The sequence below is a fragment of the Natator depressus genome, chromosome 21, assembly GCF_965152275.1.
Source record: "Natator depressus isolate rNatDep1 chromosome 21, rNatDep2.hap1, whole genome shotgun sequence".
NCBI lineage: Eukaryota > Metazoa > Chordata > Testudines > Cheloniidae > Natator > Natator depressus.
Genome location: NC_134254.1, coordinates 6779811 through 6803720, shown reverse-complemented (window position 1 = coordinate 6803720; position 23910 = coordinate 6779811). Strand labels below are relative to the sequence as shown.

The 23910-nt window shown below is 50.4% G+C and overlaps 1 protein-coding gene across 2 annotated transcripts in view; it reads right to left on the bottom strand.

Annotated features, from left to right (window-relative positions):
- BLACAT1 (BLACAT1 overlapping LEMD1 locus) overlaps nucleotides 1-22840 on the bottom strand; it is a 60927-nt gene extending 38087 nt beyond the window's left edge. Inside the window, exon 1 of one of the 2 annotated variants that reach the window (XM_074936227.1) lies at nucleotides 22692-22840. The gene's annotated coding sequence lies outside the window, so the exon portion shown is untranslated. Of the gene's footprint in view, nucleotides 1-3919; nucleotides 4498-22691 lie in introns of those variants that run through there. The other variant, XM_074936231.1, reaches the window with a different exon arrangement.
- Nucleotides 22841-23910: the final 1070 nt, after the last annotated feature.

Genomic DNA, 23910 nt, shown 5'->3' with positions numbered 1-23910 from the left:
CTCTCTGAATCCTCACTGACTCTAGGGTAAACCAATGCAGAACATGGGCCACAAAAGCTGGTGTTGGCAAAGCCCTGCTAGGTCACCTTCTCTAGCCACGCAGACAGTGAATGATTATTTCACACTCGGGGAGGTCTGGTGTTCTGGTTTAACAGGACCATTCTGCTTCTGCAGGGATGCCCCAGAGACTACAATAATGTAACAACACCTGGAGTTTGGGTCATTTCAGCAGTCCTATTGCCTCCTCTCATGGCCTGGTGGTCTCTCCACTCTGGCCATGCCTGAAACCCTGTCCTCCACATGGCCACTGTCATGAGTCCTATGACACCACTGCTGTGCCTAACACTTTACCACACAAGGTTTTGCTAGGACCCTACCCTGGGGTGCATAAAACCTGGAGAGTCCTGAGAGAGAGAGAGACCTGGAGAATCTGGGAGTGAGTCTCAAAGTTTGGCTCCACTTCTGAATGTTCCCACCATTAACGGAAATGCACCTGGGAAGAGAAGTGGGGAGGGAATAAAAACAGAGGCCCTTTAAGAGCTAATAAGGGTCCATAGTGTATCGTGCCATCCCCACAGAGATATTTCTCAATGGAGATTTGCTGGCCGCTGAAGCAGCAACCGGTTTCTATATCAGCCCAAGCTTAGGGTCAATATTGGCTTAAGTCATTGTGGACAAGCTCGGGTGGGTCTTCAGCCAGTGGACAAAGGCACTTCCCCCAAGAGGGGTTGGAAGGAGGGAGGTGGTTGCTTGTGCCAACAGTGATCTCTGGTGGTGGGGGAGAAGGTCTGATGGGCGAGAAAGCAACCACGCTCCATTATCAGCACCTATCCCCCTCTCCCTGCACACCTGTAATAAGAATCCCATCCTCAGCCCAGCCGGCACCTCGTCTGTTGAAAACAAGGCCCACAGCGGCAGCAGCAGCAGCATTAGTGACGCTTTTGCCAGGGGATGGATTAAATGGGTGAATGGAGAGATGGGTGCATTAATTAGGTTTTCCAGAGAGGATTATGGAGGTGGCTGCTGCTGCTGCTTCTCCCCAGCCCCCTGGAGAGAGGAGGATTGCTGGGGAGGGGAGGAGGAGTGGAGGGATGAAGTCTGCTGGAGACTCCTCTCATGAACAACTTTCTCCCAGTTTGAAGATGCCAAGGACCCTCTTACCCAGCTGTACCTTTACCTGTAGACACCACACATCAGCTCTCCTGGTATAAGACTTTGCCCTTCCCTCCCAAAGAAGCAGCTCTCCTACTTTAAGGCACCCCCACCCCACATGCACACAGCTCCCCCTTTGGGGACATGAAGTCCTCCCCGCCCCCTGGAAGAACAGCTTCATTTTGTTGAGAGCTCACTCCAGTATTTCTTATTCTGGTCCTACTTAAAACCCCCTAACAGCAGGGCAGCTGGTCGTGGAGATGAACCTACTTCTCCAGCAGCTTTTCAAGTTAGCTCCATCCCTTTGGAGGTGAAGGACCCACTTCTTTTCTCCTGCCAGTTTTACATCTGTGAAACCCCACTGCCCGCAATGCAGCTCCTCCTGATTTACAGCAGTGTCAGTGACAGGGGCATCAGGCCCACAGACTTGGTTGGCATTACTCCTGACGGCCGCCAGTACCAGTAAGAGGAGAACCCAGCTCCAAGAGAGCTCAGAGCTGTGAGCTCTCCGTGCTGTGTCTGAATCTGCTCTGCCTGTCTAATTGAGGTACTTCAAATGCGCCCATCTCCCTGGCATTGAAGCCCGGAAGGAAATAACCGGGGCTGATGTAGGTTCATCTAAAGGCTGAGTTGGCTTCAACTTCATGTCATTCCCTCCCAGCCTCCCAGCAAAACCGAGGATGAAAGCCTGCTTAATTCTGTGTTGGGCAGCAAGTGAAATGTGCATTCGGAAACGAGACCTATCCGTGTCTGTGAGGTGATCAGTGAGAGTGGCGTGGAGACGCGACGGATCCATCCAGACTCCATGGCCAGCATGACGGCCATGGCTTGGCGCTCGCTGATCAGCGCAGCATTGCAGAGGGAACAATGGGGACCTAGGGAGAAGCCTGCACGTCCCAGCAAGACTTTCATTAACCGCATCTGTGCAAGGCAGCCACATCTCCAGTTAGCTTTCCTTTAATAGAGCCAATTCACAGCTCCTTAGGGCTGGGGGGAACGGACAAAGAAAGAGAAGCCAAGGGGAGCAGGAACAGGCCCCAAATTGCCACCCCTTTCTTCTCCCTGGAGAATTTGCAGATGCCCTGAGAATTCAGAAAGAAAGCAACCCCTGTCCGACCTGCCTTGTCACCGACTGAATGCACGGGCTGGACTATCCTCAGGTAATGGCCTTATGGGGGTTATTTACTTACAGTACTTACAGGTCTGGATTCAGGGGTTTCTCTCTCTCCCTCTCTCATTCCCTTTGTCTTTCTCTCCCCCTCTCTCCCTCCTTGTTGCCTCTGCTGTAGCTTCCAGTAGAGAAAAATAATTATTCTTCTCAAAGGGCTAACACAGTCCATGCACACACACAGAGCACACACTTTAGCATTTGCACCCAAATCAATGCACAAACCACAGGAGACCTCTTAACCTCTTCGGACCAGACCAGCCATTGGAAGTCAATATTCAGGACCACTTTGGTGGAAATGTACATGCACATACAAAATAACAACAGAAATGAAATGACAATGAAATCAAGGCAAATTCCTATTTTAAAGGAGTTAATTCTCCCTTTCCTTGTGCAGAAGTCACCATGACCATTCTGATTAATAAATGCACCATGTTCTTTCTTTCTTTTTTTTTGGTTTGTTAAACTAGGGATTGCCTCATTGTAGGAAATCCAGAGACTCTCACACACAATGGGTTTCTTTTTTTAGCACTAGTATTTGAACTGTAAGTTTTCAGATAAAGATTTCTTAGGGGAATCTCTTATGGAAACACTGGTCTCCACCTATCCCAGTAACAATTATTTTCTTAAAGGACTTAAGGATGTCCAGCAAAACACACTCACTCACGAACAAATTTCAGTTCTTCATGCTTCAGTTCGCACTCATGAGGAAAAATATACTTCTGAACTAACCAGCGAGTTTATCTCTCCTCTTTGCCTACAACCAAGGATTGATACTGACTGAAACAGATAGAAGAACTTAAATCTATTTTAGTTGAACACACATATACATTAATATATGCATTAGCTATATTTTGTATATAGTACACAGTGCGTATATATACAAACATTCACGCTCACGATAGTTGACTACAACTGATGAAGAACTTATATTTTAGCTGATCACACATATATACAACTGAACGTATACGTTTCATATACAGTATACGATGTATAGATAGATATACGCACACATGCATATTCAAACACGGTCACACAGTTGCGCTTCTGATACTTGACTAAAACAGATAAAGAATTTATATTTAATTTAGCTAAACACACACATGCACTGGCTTAAGAATTGCGTGTAAACTTCATGCATAGTACACAGTGCAGTGTACATGAATATGTGTTACATAGATACACATAGGTATATACACACTCAAATTTATACACATACATGTATTTCATTGATACCTGAATAAAACAAAGAGAACTTTTATTGCAGCAGATCACACATATATATACATGAACATAAGTATTTCAAGTACATACATAAACTGCATGCATGGTATGCAGTGTGACTGCATACACACACACACACACACACACATACACACACACACACACACAATACTTAACAAAAACAGATAAAGAGCTTAAATTTCTTTTAGCTGATCACATAGAGATGCACATATATATTACCTGTGCAATACATATTATGTAGGTATATGTACATATATATATATATGTACACACTCCCATTCACCATCCTTCACACACACACTTCCATGATGCAAGACTTTTTAACAAAGAAAGGAAGAGAAAATGCTGTCTTACTTTTTCCTTCTTTTTTTCCCCCCTCTCCTCCCTGCAGCCTTAATTTCAGGACTTCAGGGGGAGTGGAATTCTTTGGTAGAGATTATGAAAAGCAACATAACAAACGACTGAGCACTGAACACTGACTTGCAGAGGGAATGGCTTTGCCAGCAAAGACGAGGAGGAACAAAAGCCCAGCAATAAGAGCGGTGCTGAATAGGTGTCTTCCTAATTGTAAGGGAATTGTATGGATGTGTGTGTGTGTGTGTGTGCGGTAGCAGGGTGGGAGGGAGGCGGGTAGAAGGGGAGATATGAAGAGACCTCCCTCTCATACAGGCAGTGGAAGGGAGCCTGCAACCTGAATGTGAGGTTATTGAATAAATTATCCTCCGTCTCTCGCTCTCTCCTCATTGGGCCAGGGAGCAGGGAACACTTCTGCATCAATGATGTTATGATGAGACCTTTGCATTCTCTGCACAATCTCACACTGTTACCTTCTGCTAGGCAGCGCACAGATCTGTGCATTCTACCCAGTTAGAAAGCTCAATTAAGACCCTAAATCATTCCCAGGGAAAGAAGCAGAGAATTAATTTGCTTGCTGTCTTTCTCTGCCCCCTACCCCTTCACTATAATCCTTCTCTCTTTGGGTTTTTTTCCCCCCTCTCCCTTTATAGCATGACAGATGAAAAAAGAGAATCTGGCCCAAGGGAAAAAAAATTCACAATGCTCTAAATTCTGCTTTCAACAGGCAGGGAAATTAAAAATAGCCAACATAGTTCTAAATCTGAGGCAGGGTTCTTTCTCTAATGAATGTAATTAGCAAAGTGAGGGTGGAAGTGTGTATCCCCCGCTGTTTTCTGCCTCCCTCGGTGTTTTTCTTAACGCTAGTCTGCACAATTCAAATGTGATTGGGAAACATCATTTTTCCACTTCCAAGAATTGCTTGGGCATGAGCGTCCTATGGAAATGACTGTTCTCCTCTCCACACACATCCATCCACGCCCCTACAAATCTTTCTTCCCTCAGCCTTACCCGTGATTCTATCTCTGTAATAAGAAAAGGAGGACTTGTGGCACCTTAGAGACTAACAAATTTATTTGAGCATAAGCTTTCGTGAGCTACAGCTCACTTCATCGGATGCATCCGGAAAGTGAGAAATGGCAGAGAATCTATGGAGTCCACCAGGGACTTCGCTATTGCTAATTGATTTTATGTAGAAGATGCTTGTATACTATAGTAATGAGCTGCAGTATAAAACCCTTAGATAGATAGATAGATAGATAGATAGATAGATAGATAGATAGATAGATAGATAGATGAGCTGTGTAACCCCAAACCAGTAGCAACGTGAGAGTTGTGCCATCTTCAGGCACCAGACATTGTCCTCATTTGTAGGATTTTTTTTAAAATTGTCTTGATGTCCTGAATTTCCATCATTCCCAACAATGCAGCTTGGCAGGATTTTTGCTCTGAGCTAATGAAGAGATGGCAAAAATAAACATGTCATATAAGATTTGTTTATATTTTTCCATAAGTGAACTGCCGTCAAGAAATGATTTGCTACGAGGGTCAAGCTTGTGGGAACAGTCACACTGGTCTGCCAGACACAGAAGGTGTTTGTTTTGCCCATAATGCACAACATTGCCAGAGCCAGGAACGATAGACTGATGGACGGTGGCAGAGAGCATGAGTTGGAAATAATACCTTTAATACACACAGGGCTAGCCTGCGAATGCTTCTCTGCCGTTGGGGAGCAGTAACGCACAAGAGTAGCCCCATTGGCTTTAATAGGTGAAGAATGCGTCACACAGGTGAGGAAGGGGGTCACAATTTGGCCCAAGGCAGTTTGCAAATTGACAACCAACTACAGAGTAATTGGTCACTCAGGGTTATATTCTGATCCCATTCACTCATGTTATGTAGTACCTCAGCCCCACTGAAATACATGAGGCTAATCCCAGAGTAAGAGTGGCACAATCATGCTCTTATTTAAAAGTTAACTCACAAAGGATCACATCCTATGCTCCTTACTCAGCTGTGACCAAGTGCCCTTAAACAGGCAAATCCAATAGTCTACCTGAAAAAGAACCTCTAAAACTGGCTCACGAACAGCCACCAACTCAATGCCATTCAGAGACCAGACACCCCAATGAGGAGCTACAGTTTGTATTTAAGGAATGATGTTCTTGCAATGCCCAGAAGAGCCAGAAAAATATCCTTGCAATTGATTGCACGCTTGTGAATTGTTGTTATGATATGTGAGATATTCTTCTGCAGGTTTTAAAGAGGTTCACTGCTGTGATTACAACACATTTGCGTCCAATAATAGCGATCGATGTTACCTGGAGTATTCTATTTTTAGATTTATTTTCTTCCAAATTGTGGGCCGCGTAGGACCTTCTGTCCTCTCACACTGCTCTCATTAACATCACTGGCAGCTCTCCACGCACTGTGATGGCAGGAGTTGGCTTCATTTATGAAATTAGCTCCATTAGCTCAGAAAGAAACAATATTATTTTGCATTAATGTCCAAATGGACACGAGTGCCTTTCTGCTTGGCAGCTGGGAGCCGGGGATTGTGCCACTGAAAGCAATTTCCCCTAGATTTTGCAAGATTTTACCAATTACCTCCAAGTCATGAGGTCTTAATGATCTCAGGATGAGTAATACACAGTGAATCAGGAGTAACTGATGTAAATTTTTAACAGCCAGGGTAACTAACCATTGGACCAACTTTCCCAGAGATACGCTCTACCTGGCCCACAAGTTATTGGGTTTGGCGCAGGAATTACTATGTGAAATCCTCTGGCCTGGGATGATCAGAGGGATCCCTTCTGACCTTAATGTCTATGAAAGCGAGCGTGAGAAGAGAATCGCTCTCATGACATTTTGTAGATTTGATCGGATGTTATTATTTTAACAGTTTCACCAATTCTTGTGATTTTATCTCAAGTCGTGTGATATCTGGTGCTTTTCTTCAAGACCCAGCCCTTGCAGTCCTGTGATGATGGGAGAATCTCACATTAATATAAGTTAAAAAGTAAATTTCCAGTCTTCATGGTTGTGGAGAAAAGCTTGAAAACATGATGTCCTAAAGGGTCCAAAACTAAAAGGATCAAAAACGTATTATCTACTTTTTAAAAATGGTGTGAATTTTAAGCCACTCTTGTGATTTTATGGGACTGACATATGCTATTTGGACACTTGAGGTAGGCAACACTGCAAGCTTGAATTCAATTACGTAGAACTGGTTTATACTGGGAAAGAAACCCACCACCCGCTAGTTACTAAAACAGTCAAACTGTCCTGTGAAAAGAACTCATCAGCTTTTAAAACCTGGACTCAGTGGACACTGAATGAGCCCCAGGATAAGGTGCTGTGCTTGAATACAGTGCAGATAGCTCCCTGATACTGTTATTCTGAGCAATGCTCCTTATTTACTTTGTGCCCCTTCTACATTGGCGAGGGTGTGTGTTGTGTAGCGCGTTAGGCTAGCAGGTAGGACACATTTTGGCTGCTGTGTTGTCTTTTCATTAGCAGGATCCCTGAGGTGCAGAAGAGGAGATGGCTGTCTATAAACCACAGGGGGAAAGGAAATGCCCAGTTCAACTCCTGATATTAGGGAACTTAAGAAATAATGAGCCGGGCAAGTGAAGCAGAGCAGGAGAAGGTGAGAGAGCGAATGAGACAAGCGAGTGAGTTGGAACGAGATGGAGAAAGGAGCCGGTTGGAAGGCGAGGTTGGTCTGGCTATGAGCAGGCACAGCTCCCAGCAGGGAGATCGGCATGCCTCGACCCATTGCCTTCACTGGGGCTGGGCATGTGTGTAAGGGCATCTGGATGGGGCACATAGAGAAGGCCAAGGAATAAAGCGGTGTGTGAGCTGAGCCCATTTGCCAGTTTGGAGACCAGACACAGTGGTGAGAGGCACTATAGAAAACACGGACCTAGATGAGACAGTCAGGGGCAGAGAGGGCAAGAAGAGGAATAAGGGAGAAAGAGAGAAACAGAGAGAGGACTAGAGACAGACAGAGTGAAGGAGACCAGATGAGCAATGGGGGCGAGACACGGAGAGCAATAGTGTATATCTCCAGCATCCGATTTATGATTTTCCTCCCTCCCTGAAGCTGAGCAGCGAGAGGCTGGGATCATCTGTCTTCATTACATCATCCAAATAGGCTCTGTCAGTTTACACTGTAAAACTAATCAATATCCCCCTGCAGACCTTGCAGACTGCTGGCCCCCTGTCATGCTTTAGTAGGCAGCTTCTACCTCTGGTGGTGCAGGTTGGGAGCGAAATGGCGGGGGAAGGGGGGTTCTGAAGGGCTGTGAACCCCTAGATAGATTTACACTCATCTCTTGGTGTGTTTTTCTCACACACAGAGCCCTGACTTTTTCCTTTCCAGCAAGAAGGTCTGTGATTTAGGGGTGGACAGATCTGGGCAAACTATTGCAAGGCATTGTCTGCAAATGTTCATGTAAGGTTTTTTAATGAATTTGCTTTGGCCATGTTCACACCCTTTTTTTCTTTCTTGCTTGCTTGCCCCATAGACATTATCTAATCTATCTATCTATCTATCTATCTATCTAGGTACTTCATGGGCCCCCTTCACCATCATATCCAAGCACCTTGGTGTTTGCTTTCCACAAACATCCCAAGCAAACTGCATGCACAAGCTGCACAAGTTGATCCAGTCAGGAAGCAAAAAGCCACACTAAATGGCTTATCTGACTGGTTGGAAGTGCAAGAATTCAGTTCAGAATACTACTATTCTCCCACAGAACTGTCAGGTAAAAACAATCCAATAGGATAGTCATCGAATAAATGCAAACAACAAACACATTTGGGAAAATCATGATTGGCCTGTGGACATTCCACCAGCGGAGAATGAAGCTGGGCTAAATTATCAGAAGAGTTCAGCTTCCGTGTAGGCACCTCCACTAGGGTGACCAGACAGCAAGTGTGAAAAATCGGGATGGGGGTGGGGGGTAATAGGAGCCTATCTAAGAAAAAGACCCCAAAATCGGGACTGTCCCTATAAAATTGGGACATCAGGTCACCCTACCCTCCACTAAGTTCTGCCTGGAATGCCAAAAATGCTCAGTAGCCAGTAGCTGCCACTGTCCTGCATAAGGGAGTTGCTAGGTGCAAAGCTCCTGGTCAAAAATCTGGGCCCACGTTCATAGAATAAATTGTGAGCTGCCCACTATTTGTTCAGCTCTAGCGACAGAGACACTCCAACATTAACCCAGCCTGGAATTATTCTTCCACGGTGCAAATTTCAGCTCACCACAATCCCTGGCTGTGCACTGGAAATTCTCTTTGTCTCCTCTGTGCCTCTGCATGCTCAATCCTCACGTATAGGGACAGGGAGTTAATAAACCTGACCCATAAAGTTCAAGATTCAATCATCCGGTGCTGCTGGATGTGAAGCAAAGACGCTGAGGCTTTCAATTGCTTGGCAGGCATGGGCCTGACTGAACAATGATGGAGGGGCACGGTGGGGAACTGCCACAGGAGTTTGCAGGGGTGTGTGGTGCAAAGGGGTTAACCCCTTCAGCGCTCCCTGAAAAGGCTTTTGGCCTGGTGGGATGTTTGCAAAGGGATACCCATCAAAATGAAGGGAGCGGCTGGATACTGCTTTCCATCACAGGAGTGTTAGGGGGCTTAACTATTTCTAGTTTGCAGAGGGCTTCTAAGATTTAGGACCTGTTGAAATCAATGGGAATCTTTCCACTGACTTCAGTAGGCTCGGGATTCACATCCTGAGCGTGCTAGGGAAGTGCGAGAAGCCAAATGTTACACCAGTGTAAATCCAGAGTAACTCCCCAGAAATCGGTGGCATGACACAGCTACACTGGTGTAATGGGAGGATTTGATCCAAAGCATTAATATGAGTAGCTTCTCCTTTTTGTTTAATAACCAGGCAGTCTGGAAGACTGCCCCAGGCCATTCTGCTGCACTTGCTGGGCAGGGGGGCCGGCTCGGTGACCTCATTAGGTCGTTTCCGTCTGGAACTTTCCTGGTTATCCCCAGAATCAATGACTCAGGCCGATGTTCGAGAGACATTGAGCCCGGTTCTTCCGCCTGGCTCCTTTGTGCCTGTGCACAGGGGCTGTGAAACGGCACCACGTCGAAGTGCCCACGCTTTGCAGAGGCGTACGCGACCGCACGAGGCAGATGTGCTCTGGGTCAGCCACGAGGTATGGGCTGGATGCAAAGATCACTGGCTGAGGCTGTCTGGCCTGGGTTTTGCCAGGTAACAGATCAGCTGATCCGAATGGTCCCTCCTGGCCTTCCAAACTATGCCACAGAGCAGAGAACCAGGCCACTGGGGTTTATCCTTCGATCCTTCAACCCCCTTAATGTTTCCGACCCCAACTCTGGACACAGCCCAAACGGTCAGTGGGTATCCTCCAAGCTTTGCCTAAGAGCAAGACCAGGCCTTCAGCCCCATTCAGCCCTCACCCCTTTGCCACTGAATGCAAGCTAGACTTCCACTTCTGCATCCACAGCCCCGTGGGCTTTACCAGGCTGCCCAATGTCCATTTCCCACAGAGGGTTGGTGAAGAGGAATCTCCCAGCTCAAGGGGATTTGGAATGGCCCCGCCACCTATGGTGTGGAGGGCGAAGGCTTGCTCCTTGCTCACCATGCCCCTCCGCCTTGGCTGGGTTGAGCTCTGTTGCCAGCACCTGGCTAGTTCCTTCCTATTCCCCTTGCTGTGGAGATGGGGGTTCACTCCTGCCAGGTGGCAAGTGTCCTCCATCCCACCAAGCAGCTGGCAGCTCCCCCAGAATCTCAGTCCCTTTCAGATTCAGGTCCTTGTACTTGTCGCCACAACCGCTTTTCCTCACAGCGCCCTGGATTTCCCTGCCTAGGGATCCCACTAACTCCCCATGCAAGGTGAACACCCTAAATCCCCCTTGCTCAAGCCCTGGGGATTAGCCCCGATTCCTGCCACTGACATAGCTGCACCAGTGCAGAGATGCAAAGTCATTATGTGCCCTGTTGGGGAACCATCACTGCTTGGAACCTAAGTAATTTGCTCGGGTGCACACTGTGGCTTAGAGCAGCTTAGCCTGTCTACACCTGCGCTTTGCACTGGTACCTGGCTGCCGATGGCTGGAATCCAGGACTTTTGCCTAGTTCCTGGCTTCTCACCATGCTGCTGCTATGCTCCATTTGAATAATCACACACCGGTATTCCCTCTGACAAGGAATCTGTATGCTCAGAACCATTAGACTTGATATAAAGTGACAACTGATAGCAAACTGTATTGGCAGCCTCTCATTGAATGTAATTACTTAACAGCGATCCTCCTGAATCAATTCATACCCGCGTAGCTCAACTTTAATTCTGTGCTCCCCAGCGCCCCAAGAAGTGACTGTGGTTTTGTTGTTCTTCACTTACTTCGCTTTTCAAGGCCTTTTGTTTACAGCTGTTGATCTTGGCAAAGTGACCAAGCTGATTCCAGATGTGAAGAATCCAAGCAAAGAGAAAGTGGCCAAGGGAACAAGTCTTATTTTCACTAGCAAATAAGAAGCTTGTGGGGGGGGTGGAGGGGGTTTGAATACAGGGTTAGTTAAAATCAGCAGTGTGGCCCATGTTCTAGCTATCATATTGGTTATTAATGACAGGGGAGTCTGGAGGTGCTGTCTGAGATCAGGGCTTTGTTGTGCTAGGTTCTGTACATACACACAGGAGACAGTCCCGCCCCAAAGAGTTCACTACTGAAATAGACAAAGGAAGGATGATTATCCCCAGGTTACAGATGGGGAGCTGGCACATGGAGAGAAGTGGCTCGCACAAAGGTCACAGAGGGACTCCGGGGCAGAGCAGGGAATGGAACACAGCGCTCCCCCAAGCCCCACTTCAGTGCCTTACCTGCAAGACCCAGCCCCCGGTTTTGGTTTATATATTTCATCCCTACAGCCCCCTATGCCCAATACAACTGGCCCAAGCTCATCCGCAAGCTCCCAAAACAGCCCAGATTTAAGTCCCTCTTACAGACTCACTTCTGCGACTTATCTTAGCACCCAGAGGCCCCACCTGAGTCCAGGGGCCCAGGAGCTATGGGCTGTCCGTACCCAAAGACATGCCTGATGCCCTTGGGAGATTATACGCTAGATGGCCGTGGCAGACAAAGGCACAGGAGGAGAAACAGAAGTGCGTAGGTGACTTGAGCAAGGTCATTCATCAGGTCAGTGGCAAAGCCCAGATCTCCTGACTCCCTGCCCTGTGCTATACCCCACGGACCAGGCCGGCTCCACTGAGCTGATCTGACTGGTATATAAATTGCCCATTGCCTCTCTTCCTCCAAGCTTTGTCTCGTTGTCTGTCTGTCCTTAGCTCCATAGCTGATACAGATCATGGGCCAGGGGGGTTCCTCTCTTTCTATCACCATGAACAGCTTTTGTTTTGCAATGAAAGCTTCACCTGGATTCCGTAGGGCCTTTCTCATCTGTGCAGCTGCCCCATGTTTCCGGAGGGATCGAACAGAGAACCTCTGAGTTGATGTGCCTCGCCCCTTCCTTCTCCAACCCCAAAACAGGACAGGGGCCAGATGTTCAGCTGGTGTAAAGCAGCCTAGCGCCACTGAAGTCGATAGGACTACTCCGGATTTGGCCTGGTATATTGAGGAGGCACAGAGTGTGAGACACCCCATGCCTCAACCCAGAAGCCTGGCTTCCTATTGATGGCAAAAGTCTCGCCCAAGACAAAACCCATCCATCTTATTCCCAGCCGCGCTGCTAAAAATAAGCCAACGAAGTAGCAATCACCTCTGAGCAGCGGCAGCTCCGTTAAAGCGCCAGGCATCTGTGTCCAGGCTCCTCGGTGCGTACAGGCCAGGAACCTGATAAGCTTGCACCTGTCAGGGGCAGCTCTGCCATTCTGTCATCCTTCTTAATTGGAGCCTCGGGCTGCAGCTTATCAGCTGCTGGCTCTTCCCAGATAAGGTCTGGCATTCCTGGGCGGCCTGGCTGTCCTTCCAGAGAGCTGCTCTACCTGACTGAACTGAAGCATTTAGCCCGGCCCCAGCTCTCAGCACAGACACAAGGGAGATGCCAGCTCTCTAACCACCCCCAGCCTCGTCCCCCGGCCCGGGGACTGGGGAGCTGAGCATCTGGCGGGGAGAAGGTAAACTTTCCTAGGATTACCTGTTCAAGGGATTATTAATTAATAAATAAACGCTGGATACTGTGACCATTTTTAATGATCAATACTAGTTACTGGTTATTCCTTCATAATTGCTGGTTGTCATTTTCCATTTGTACTACGGTAGTGCCGAGAGACCCTAGCTCCATTGCACTACCGGACCTACACAAACATATAACACAGAGACAGCCCCAGGGAGCTGCCAGTTTTTAAGTAGAGCTGGGATTAAAACCCAGTTCTCTTGGCTCCCGATCCATGGGCCCACACTGCCTCCCATCAAAACCAACAGAGTTAGTGACCAAGGCCGGGTGAGAAGTTTATGCAAGATCAAAAGTACCAGTAGCCAGGAGTTCAGGGAAATGAGACTCCCTGGAATGTTCTAACGCCTAAGAAGCAAAATCTGCTTAGAGAATTCTTGGCTCCCTCCTTGTTTCGTCCAGCGATATCTTCCCTACTCTGCCCCATCCTACATGTCTGCACCTGGCATTGCCGGGACTGGAGGGGCGATGTAAAGAACTAACCAGGGAGCAGTGAGATCCTAGGAGGGACCTAGTCCTGCTGGGGAACCAGTCAGAAGAGGAGCAATGAAAGCTCTTATTCCTGTGTACCAGCGTACTGAATGTATTTAGTGTCAGTGTATGCGTGTGTCTCAGCACCTGAGCGCATACACAGGTCCCTCACAACACCCCAGGTGGGGGATAATTCTTATTCTGCCCCATTATATAGCAGGACCAACTGAGGTACAGAGTAGTTAAGTGACTTGTCCAAGGTCACAGGGCAATCAGTGGCAGAACTGGGAACAGAGCCCAGGAGTCTTGACTCTCAGTCCTCTGCTCTAACGACTGGATAAAATCCTTCCCACAGCCTGGGCGAGAACCCAGGCAACCTGAATGACCGTCCTCTGCTCTAGACCCTGGAGGATAGTGCCTCCAAAAATGACTGAGTTAGTTGTCCCTCTCTGTGCAGATGTGTGCTGGGAGGGAGAGCCATACTGATTTGATGTGATGGATATTTGCATCACTTTCCGTTACAAACAGCCACTCATCATGCAGATCTCCAGGCATTTTTTAAAAAGGGGAGATTAATTTAGGGGAGTTCTCAAATCCAGTTTCCTCTGGCAACGGCTCTATTAGGCCACGCGCAGTGGAGATACAGACTCTTGTCCTCCTGCTATGACTGATGGAATTTGATTCTGTGCTGCCAAATTTGCAGGGTTGCAAACACATTCTCACTCTTGATTAATGTGAGTAATTTCTGCTCGAAAGAGGGTTGAAATGAGCAGCTAAGGGGAAGCGAGCAGTGAGGGTTCCCCTCCCTCCCTATCCCTCTCTGCTGTTTTCATTTTACCATCCCTGGCATGGACTAACAGATAAACAAAAATGCTGGGCCAGTTTCAAGAGTAGCAGAAGGCGCGGGAGGCAGGCGGGCATCTCCGAGAATGCTCGGATGCTGTTGTGCTCGTTTGGTTTATAAAAGGGAAGAGATATGGTATATTTATCCATCAGCCTCTACCTGATGCCTGCCCCTCCCCCCGAAATTAGCTACTGGACCCATGGATCAAGCCCAGCCACATCATATTTAATCAGCAGCTATCTGGGAATTCCCTATATTCCATGATCCCTCTGACCTTCACAGTAATGGCAGGGAGAGAACTCAGATACCTCTAAAGCACATGACCCTGCCCCTAAGATAAAGGAGAATCTTCTGCAGCTCTATAGGGGCTGTGACACACAGGTGAGCAGCCTGTCCAGTGGCAGGCAGGGGTGCATGAATACCCCAGCTGGCACATTGTACTGGTTTTTGTGTCTGTAGCTCCTTCCAGCATTTTACAAACAATGAACAGATGCACACAGCACCTGGGAAGCAGCGAAGTGTTGATGGCCCATGTTATGGATGGAGATGCTAAGCCACAGAGGTGAAATGACTTGTCCCACATCATGGAACATGCCAATGAGCAGAGCCAGGAACACAATCCAACAGTGCTGACTCCAGTTACTACCAGTAACTCACTCTTCTATAGCACTTTTGAGCCCCAGATCGCCAAATACCTGACAAAGGACGTCAGCATCATTATCCCCACTTCACAGCGGGGGAAACTGAGGCCTGGAGAGGAGACATGAATTGCAAAGTGGCACAATAGGTTAATATCAGAGGTAGGCTACAGTCCCAACCCCATGTGTTATCTTCTGGGCCACCCGACCCCTCGCTGGCCTAGTCTTAGCTCAGTACAATATTGAGAAGAGGTTCCCGCTGCTGCCCATCTTCCAGGGGCACAAGAAGAACTTTTTGTGTTGTGCCCAGACTCCACTCAGACAGCTGACACCAAAGAAGATTATGGGGCAAAGTGAGATTGGGCCTCTGCGATCCAATTTACGCAGCAGCCAGGGCCGGCTGATGGGCACGTTGCAATTGGCCCCCCAATTTGGCCCCCACCCCCACGAAACACCATGCAGAAGCTACAGAGAGGTGTGGCTTCTATACAGCAGGGTGCACTACCCTCTGCTGCCACTGGGGAGACCCCTGCTGGGGCTTGGGCGTTTCCCGCGGCTGCAATACCGCTGCGTGCCAGCGGAGGGCGCGTCAGCCCCAGCAGGGGACGCTGCCGCGCGTGGGAGACGGAGCGGGCCGCTGAGGAGCCGGCTCCGTGCAAGGGCCAGAGGCGGGGTGAGGGGCGTCTGCAGCTGCTTCTCCAGGCCCAGCAGCAGGTGCGTGGGCTGGGGAGTTGGGGTCTCTCAGCCAGGGAAGGGTGGGGTCTGGTCTGGTCTGGGGGGTGAGGACACGTCCCCCGCTGCCCCAAGGAGTCCCCGTGGGACCATGTGCAGGTGGCCGCAGTTTCCCCCTCTGCAAAATGGGGTTGATAATCCTGTGACTTGCCCCCCCCCCACGCGTGCACCACGCTCCCCTGGTGGATATTCCCTGACGCCCACTCAGCTCGGCTTCCCAACGCGTGGGCGCGCACGGATACAGGGACACACGGCTCTGCTGTCCTGGGACATGGGTGTGCCCATGTGCACACACAAACCCGTGCACACACCCAGCTGCCCAGTGCACACTGCTCCGCTCTCCCTCTTCTCCCCCCCCCGGCATGTGCACACACCCATTCACACTTTCTGATCTGCTCCCCTGACACACGTTTGCACACACACACACACACACACACACACACAGCTGCTCCTGGCATGCACATAAACCCCCACACTGCCCTGCTCTCCCTGACACACACAGGCACACACCTCCAGCTGCCCCTGACACCCCCCCACACTGCCCTGCTCTCCCTGACACACACAGGCACACACCTCCAGCTGCCCCTGACAGCCCCCCACACTGCCCTGCTCTCCCTGACACACACAGACACACACCTCCTGCTGCCCCTGACACCCCCCCCACGCTGCCCTGCTCTCCCTGACACACACAGACACAGACCTCCTGCTGCCCCTGACATCCCCCCACGCTGCCCTGCTCTCCCTGACACACACAGACACACACCTCCTGCTGCCCCTGACACCCCCCCCACACTGCCCTGCTCTCCCTGACACACACAGGCACAGACCTCCTGCTGCCCCTGACATCCCCCCACGCTGCCCTGCTCTCCCTGACACACACAGACACACACCTCCTGCTGCCCCTGGCACATGCACACACCCACACACTGCCCTGCTGTCTGTGGCACACACGCACCCTGAGAAACACATGCTCGCAGCAAATCAGGCTGCTCCCTCAGCCCCATTCACAGCAGCTGCTGGCTAAGCCGGGGGGGCTGGATGTGCGTGCCAGACTCTGGCTGGCGCGCCCTGGAGTGTGGACTCTCTGCTAATCCCAGAGCTGTTGTCTGTGCGCCGTGCAGGTCCCGGGGGACCCGGGCCAGGCGGTCAGCGGGGTTACCGCAGCGGGGCTCAGTGAGGAAGCCTGGGGCTGCCTGCTCCGCCGGGTTGTGTGCAGACACCTTGGGGCTGGGCGCAGTTTCCTAAGCCTCTTGTGGCTCTGGCTTTGAGGTGTGCCCTGTCAGAGGGGCTGGCAGTCTGCTAGAGGTGCTGGAACTGGGGGTGCTGTCACACCCCCGGCGTGAGGTGGTTTCCATCTGATCCAGGGTTTACAGTTTGGTTCAGTGGCTCTCAGCACCCCCGGCACCTAATTCTGCGCGTCTCCCCTCCATCCCCCCCCCCCCCCGTCGTGACCTAAGATACCCACCAGGGGCACAAGCCTTTTAACCCCCGTCCCCACGTGCCCTCCCCCCTCCGTGTCTGTGTCAGTGGGGTGCATGGTGGAGCCAGAGGAGAGCGTGTAAGGGGGTGAGCGGGTGTGCACAAGGGTGCAGTTGGCAGGCTGTGCCCGTGGATGGTGGAGGGGGGGTGAGTGTGAGGGCTTGTGATGGTGGCAGTGCTGAGGTGTGCCTGGGGGGTCAAGAGTATGGAGAAACGGGGCTGGAGCATGAATGGGGCAGAGAGGAAGGGGACATGCCAGCGTGGGTGGGGATCAGATTTCAGTGCTGGGAGGCTCTGAAACGTTCTCTCCTCTCCTTGCAGGGCTGGGTGCTGCTCAGGGTGTGTGTGGTGGCCTGCGCACTGGGCTGGGAGTCAGGAGACCTGTGTTCTGTTTCCTCCTCCACCACCAAACAATTGTGTGACCTCAGGTAAGTCCCCGCGCCTCTCTGTGCCTCGGTTTCCCCTCCTACCCTTCATCTGTTGTGTCTGTATAGACTGCAAGCTCCCTGAGGCGCGGAACATGCCTCGCTACATGTCAGTACGGCACCTAGCGCAATGGAGCCTTGATCTCAGGCAAGACCTCTAGGTTCTGCCATAATATAATTAATAACAACATGTGGGTGGTGCTGCCTATCCCCGCGGTTGTACCCTGAGACATCCACGCTGAACCCAATTGTCTGTGCAAGTCTTCAGCCTCTGAATTTTCCCACCAGTTATAGCAACAACAGGAGCCCTAGTGTAGACAGGCTGCTGGTGTTTTGACCAACCCGCTCAGAGTAGGTCTAGATGACAGGATCGTGGAAATGTCAGGAGCCCATCTACACTAGGACTATCAGCAGTATGGGATTGTAAGGTGCCAGTGTCTAGTGCAGATGGGGCCGGAGTGTCTCAGCCCACAGGTTGCTCAGGGTCTCCGGCGGTGAGTTCTAAGTGCAGTGCGGAGGTGCTGTGTGGTTGGAAATGGATTGTGGTGGAAGGAAGTTCCAAGACTCCAGAGCCACTGGCACTGCAGCCCCCTGCCCTGAATCAGACCAGGTGGGTTTTGTGCTGGACCTGCCCAGCTCACCACACCCCGGTCTCAGGCTGGAGAGAGGAGGATTGGAAACCGACCTGAGAACAAGGATGAACAGGTTGGGTTTAGACAAGAGTATGAGAGGAGGGATTGTTGGGGGAGGAGAGAGCCCCCCAATCTAAACTGGGCTCTGAACCAGCCACAGAATCTAGACACCTGTGCAATGTGAGCTAGTTCAGACCCAGATCTAAGATGTGGGGCTGGCCCCCTGTCTTCTAATGGGCCAAGCCAAAACCCTGGATCCAAACAGCCTCAAACCTTGCATCAGAACTTGGCAGCTTGGACCCAGCTCTACCAAAAGCAAACAAAACGGGGAACAACCTCAGTTCTTCCTCTTGCTCCCAGGGCCAGCGCAGGTGCCCGGGCAGGTGCTGGTTCAGATATGGGGAATATGCGACTGGCTGGAGTAGAAAGGCGGATGCATGGAGCAGAGGGTGTCAGTCAGCGCTTGCCCAGAGAGTGAGTGAAGGCTAGAGAGGTCCTGGCCTGGGGCTCAGTGCAGGTCGTGGCTGAAGGGGGTGGTGGGAACGGCAGGCTTGGCCAGCCAGTGGGGAATCCCCGCAGGGTATCGATGTGTGCACTGGGCTGCCAGCCAGGCATGTTCTATGCAAGCAGGATTCCCAGCAGAACAAGGACCCTGCGGCATGTCAGTTGGGCACAGAAGAGGCAGCAGGATACCACTGGGATCTCCCCTGCTGCGTGCTGTCTGGCAGGGATAGGTAGGCAACAGGGATGCCACCTGTTGGTTCTTTCCCTCGCGCTGGCCAAGGGGGTGGTAAGTGGCTCTTCCCTTCCGCTACCAAAATCTGGGACCCCATGCCATCCTCTTCCCCTGGAGAGGCGGTGGCTTTTGGTCTCCTTTTCAATGAGTTCTTACAAAGGGAGGGAGAGCGTCACATCCTCATCTGGCAAAATGTCAGGGAGTGATTCAGAGAGAAGGCGAGCGGCAGAGAGAGGCAGCCCACATAGGAGAGTTGTTTCTAGTTTCCAAATGTCAGCATGTCCTTTAATTAAATGCTGATTAACTGGGGACGTGCTCCCTCGCGCTGGAACAGGGCTGCTGCCATTAACATCAGGCTGCTCCGAGAACCGGGGCGTTCGGCTCTCACTTCCTCTCGTCCTTGGGGGATAAACTGTCTGGTTCAAAGGGCCGGTGGGGGAGTGGGGAGCCCTCAGGAGAGAGTGTGGTTTCATGGCTAGGGCACTGAGCTGGGAGTCAGGAGACCTGGGTTCTGCTCCTGCCACTGAGCTGCCGTATGACCTTGCCCAAGTCACTTCCCCTTCTTGTGCTCTCGTTTCCCCTCCCACCCTTTGTTGCGGCTCATTAGACAGTGAGCTCTTTGGGGCTGGGGCGCTCTCTCACTGCTATATTGTCTACATGCAGACGTTGCACTGGTTTAACTGAAATGAGTATTAAACCAGTGCAAGCCCTTGTGCGAATGCTCTTCTTTCGGTTTAAGAGCAGCTCATTTTACCTCAGCTTGAACCTGTTCCCCATCGACTTCAGCTAAACTGCAATAAACCTGTTGCAGACCAAAATGAATGTCCACACAGCCTCTTGCACTGGTTTAAGATTATACCTAGAGCAGTGCTGCTTCCTCATGCAGATACCCTGAATGTATGTGCCTCTGGCTGCTAGCTTAATACCCCCAATAACAATGGCCTAAACCTCAGCCGGTGTTCTTTTGTTCCCAGAACACCCAAGGCCCTGCTGCAGGATCATGGAAGCCCAGGGGATTGTTGCCCTTGGCTTTACCGGAGTTGGATCACACTCCTCTCTTAATTCCCCCGTAACACTGTGTTACGATTCCCAAGTACACATGCATAATTACATAGGCGATTGTCAGCAAGAGGTGCATTCTAGCTCAGCCACAAGATAGGGGCTGGATGCAGGGTGATGTTCCCTGGCCTTTGCTATGCAAGTCAGACTAGATGGTCAGAATGGTCCATTCTGGCCTTAACACCTGTGACTTTGACACAGATTTGACTTTTGTCGTCTGTCTACATGTTATTCGTCCTTTGTCCTGTGACATGTGGAAGCCATTCAACTCCAGAGCTCCCTGGGGACAGAGACTTCACAGGAAAAGGAAAGGAAGGCCCCACAGCCACCGCACTGTCTGCTCTGCCTTGCCTCAGTAGTGTAGCTCTGTTACAGACAACTGGGTAATCCGTCTGCAGAAGACTCCCTGGAAATTTACTGCAAGGTGACAGCACCTCAGGGAGCAATGTGGGGCAAGATTTTCACAGCAGCCTAGGGGATTTCCACACACTGAAGTGAACAGGTGTTTCTCAGTCTCCTAGACTGCTTTGAAAACTTCTGCCTCTTGGACAGCATATTAAATCTCTTATTGGACAGCCCCCTTTGGGAGACCACTTCTGTACTATGTCCAGTCAACGACTCATATGAGGGAAGGCTGGGGCACAGGGCAGTGGCCTGGGGCAGTGGCATCATGTCTCAGGAGCCTCCTAAGAAATGTTAAATAGTTCAAGGCCTGTTTCTCGATGCCAGGGAGTGGGAGGAAGGGTTTATTTTCCCTCTTCCTGAACAGCAACTGTTGCCCTTTGCATTATCCAGTTCTGGCATCTGCACCAAAAGATCACGCTGTTTACACTTTCCTCCTGCCGGTAGGCGGGCGCTGGCGGTGGTGTGGGCTCTGAGAACTCCGAGGCCTCTTTGCATTGCTAAGAGCTGGAGTAAAGCGCTACACAACGGAAACCATTTTCAGTGCACAGCAGCAAATTTTGTTTGTCCTACAAACCCCAGCAGCTACGCTAGGTATCCTTAAGTGCCATCTACTGGCACCTTATTTATTAACTCATTTGCATATATACAGCTACAGGGCACTCCCATAACATCCGCCGCCTTTACAGCGTAGAGGGGCATTGGATTGGTTGGAAAATACACCCTGTCTGCTCGGGTGATGTAGAGCTGTCAAAAGGGCTCTGTGTCAGCACTGTTCCCAGCCCCTAGCATAGGGGGCAGAGTGGGGGTATGTCTGGGGCATGGCCAGAGCACACGGCACTGTGGTTAGTCTCTTCTTCTCAAGACCTCTAGGGGGCCATGGTCAGCAGTATATAACATAGAGCAGCCTGAGGCTGCTCTAATTTATACCAGGGGCCAGACAGGACCCTGGACTATGGGAATGCAAAAATGACTTAAAGCTACCTTTTCCCTACCTCCCCTTCCATCCCTGCCTGGGGTAATCAAGAATCCAACCCTGAGTCTGTAGAAATGGAATGCAAGAGCCATGTGCTCCTGGGGGGGAGTTACCCATCCCCCAAACATCAAGCCCTGGGGCTGTCAAGTGACAATGGCAGGCAGGGGTAGTCAAGGTCCAAATTTCTCGGTCAAGGTCCAGACTCCAGAGAAAATAATAACAATAATGATAATAAGTAAATAAAAAGATTTCAGGATCCGATCCAAAGCATTTGGCAATCCGGATTTGACCCGCAGGCTGCTTATTGATTCCTCCTGGCATAGGGAGCCACTTTCTTCTAACACTGAATAAGGAACTTTGTATAATAAAGAAGACAAGGTGATTCCCTAAAGCACTTTCTCCCTCTACTTCACTGCAGAGCTGCTGTCTAGACCCTTCCCATACCCCCATCTGCCTGGCTTTCTGCTACTGTTTTAAAGAAGCAGGATCGGTGCTGGACACTCATCAGGGCTGTTTGCTAAGCCTTAAGGGCGAATGAACAGAGAGGTGGGTCAAAAGCCTGCCTTCCAGTGGAAATTCAGGGGTGAACCCCAACCCCTGCTTCTCTGTAATCCCCTCTGCCCATCTGAGCACCTGCAAGCCTAACGCTGGACTAGGAAGTGCCGTCTTGGTCAATGAGCCTGCTGCTGCTCATTAAATCCCGACCCGCAAATCCCAAGGAGCGCAGTGCGTTGCACTCCCACAAGGAGTCCGCCTGTCCCTTGGCCCCTGCTCGCTGTCTGGCATTGCCTGCCTGGCTAGCATCCCAGTGCCCAAGTTAGCAGCCCACCGGCCCAACAGGTACCAACCCACTCTGTCCTGCTGCTTTCCCTGCGTCTTGTCCAGCCTCCGCTCCTGACTTCTCTGCGAACACGAGCAGAACGTTGAGAGACCCAGGGGGAGAGATTGCAGCGAAGTTTTTTGTGCTGGGAGGGATATGAGGTTTTGGGGGGTGGGAGGGTTTGAGGGGAAACAGGATGAATCATTTTAGAGGAAGCCAGATTTCCATATCCCCCCTGCTGGAAAATTAAAGTCTGATCTTAGTTTCAGGGTAGCAGCCGTGTTAGTCTGTAACCGTAAAAAGAAAAGGAGGACTTGTGGCACCTTAGAGACTAACCAATGGCTTTCGGAACCCTGCCTTGCAGCGCCTTGGAAAGCACGTACCTCTCAGCAGCCGGCCCTGTCGGGATCAGTGTCCATGCCGTCTGCCTGGCAGCGGGATCTTCCTTCCCCTCGTGCTGAGCATCATCTTTTCTCTGAACACCGAGGTAGTCAAAAGCTGCAACTTAAGGACTTGACAGACTGGGGAGGGCTGGATGGACTCATTGTGCATGCAAGGCAGCCATTGGCTCTGCCTCTCCAGCTGCCGTGCCAGTGGGTTAGGTTACGCATGTCATCCCTCTCCTCTGTTCCTCATATTCCTGTGTCACTGTCCTTCCCCGCTTGGTGCTAGAAGGGAGGAGGGGGAGGTTAAGTTATTGCTGTGTGTGTATGGGGGGGCGGGGAGATTAACAAGGCGGCGCGAGTCAAGCCTGCCGCCTAGTGTGTGCACTAGAGCAGATGCAAATGCTGCTAGAGGCAGAGACCAGTCTAGCAAAGCCACCTATTCTGCCGTCGCCAGTTCCCGCCCTGCACAGTGCAGCATATGGTGCATGGTTTTTAATTTCCTGGGCATGACACTTCTTATGGCAACTAGCAGGTTTCTCGTTGCTCTTTATCAGGCCTTTTATTAACCCCCCGCTGGATCCATACAGGCCAACTGTCCCCGTTGGCTGAGCAAAGCACTTCCCCTTTTACTGCTCGGTGCTTCCCGCGCCTTGCCAAGTCCTCAGCAGAATTCTTGTCTCCGGGATTTGAGTCCCAGCCAGTGCAATGAGATCTGTATTGCGCCTTTAAGGCAGCATTTCCCCAACTTTGGGGGAAATTAAACCAGTCATGCCCCTTCTTCCACCCTGCCACGTGGTGTTAAATGCAAACCCCAAATGAGCTGTCGCTGAGTCGATTGCGTAGATCTTCACAATGTGATCAAGGTAGTTAACATTTAAAGTATTGTCATTGGCATCTGAGCTAGCAACCATTGAGGGTGTTGTTCCAGGCTCTCTGCAAAGTCGGGCAGAGTCGCTGCATGGGTTATGCTTGTCATGCTTTGAAGTGTTTTTTGCAACCATAACAGCTAAAAACTTACTTTTTTTTTTAAACATGAAAGCTGAGGCTCTGGAGAACAGTTTGAGAAGTCTGCCAACCCCGCTGGCAAGTACAGGGGGACATGCCCCTATACTTTTGTGAAACGTTTGTTTAAGGAACTTTATGGGAACTTTATCACTTGAACTCTCTTTCCATCCAACATAGTTCAGTGGAGTTAAAAGGGATTGCTAGTTTCCTC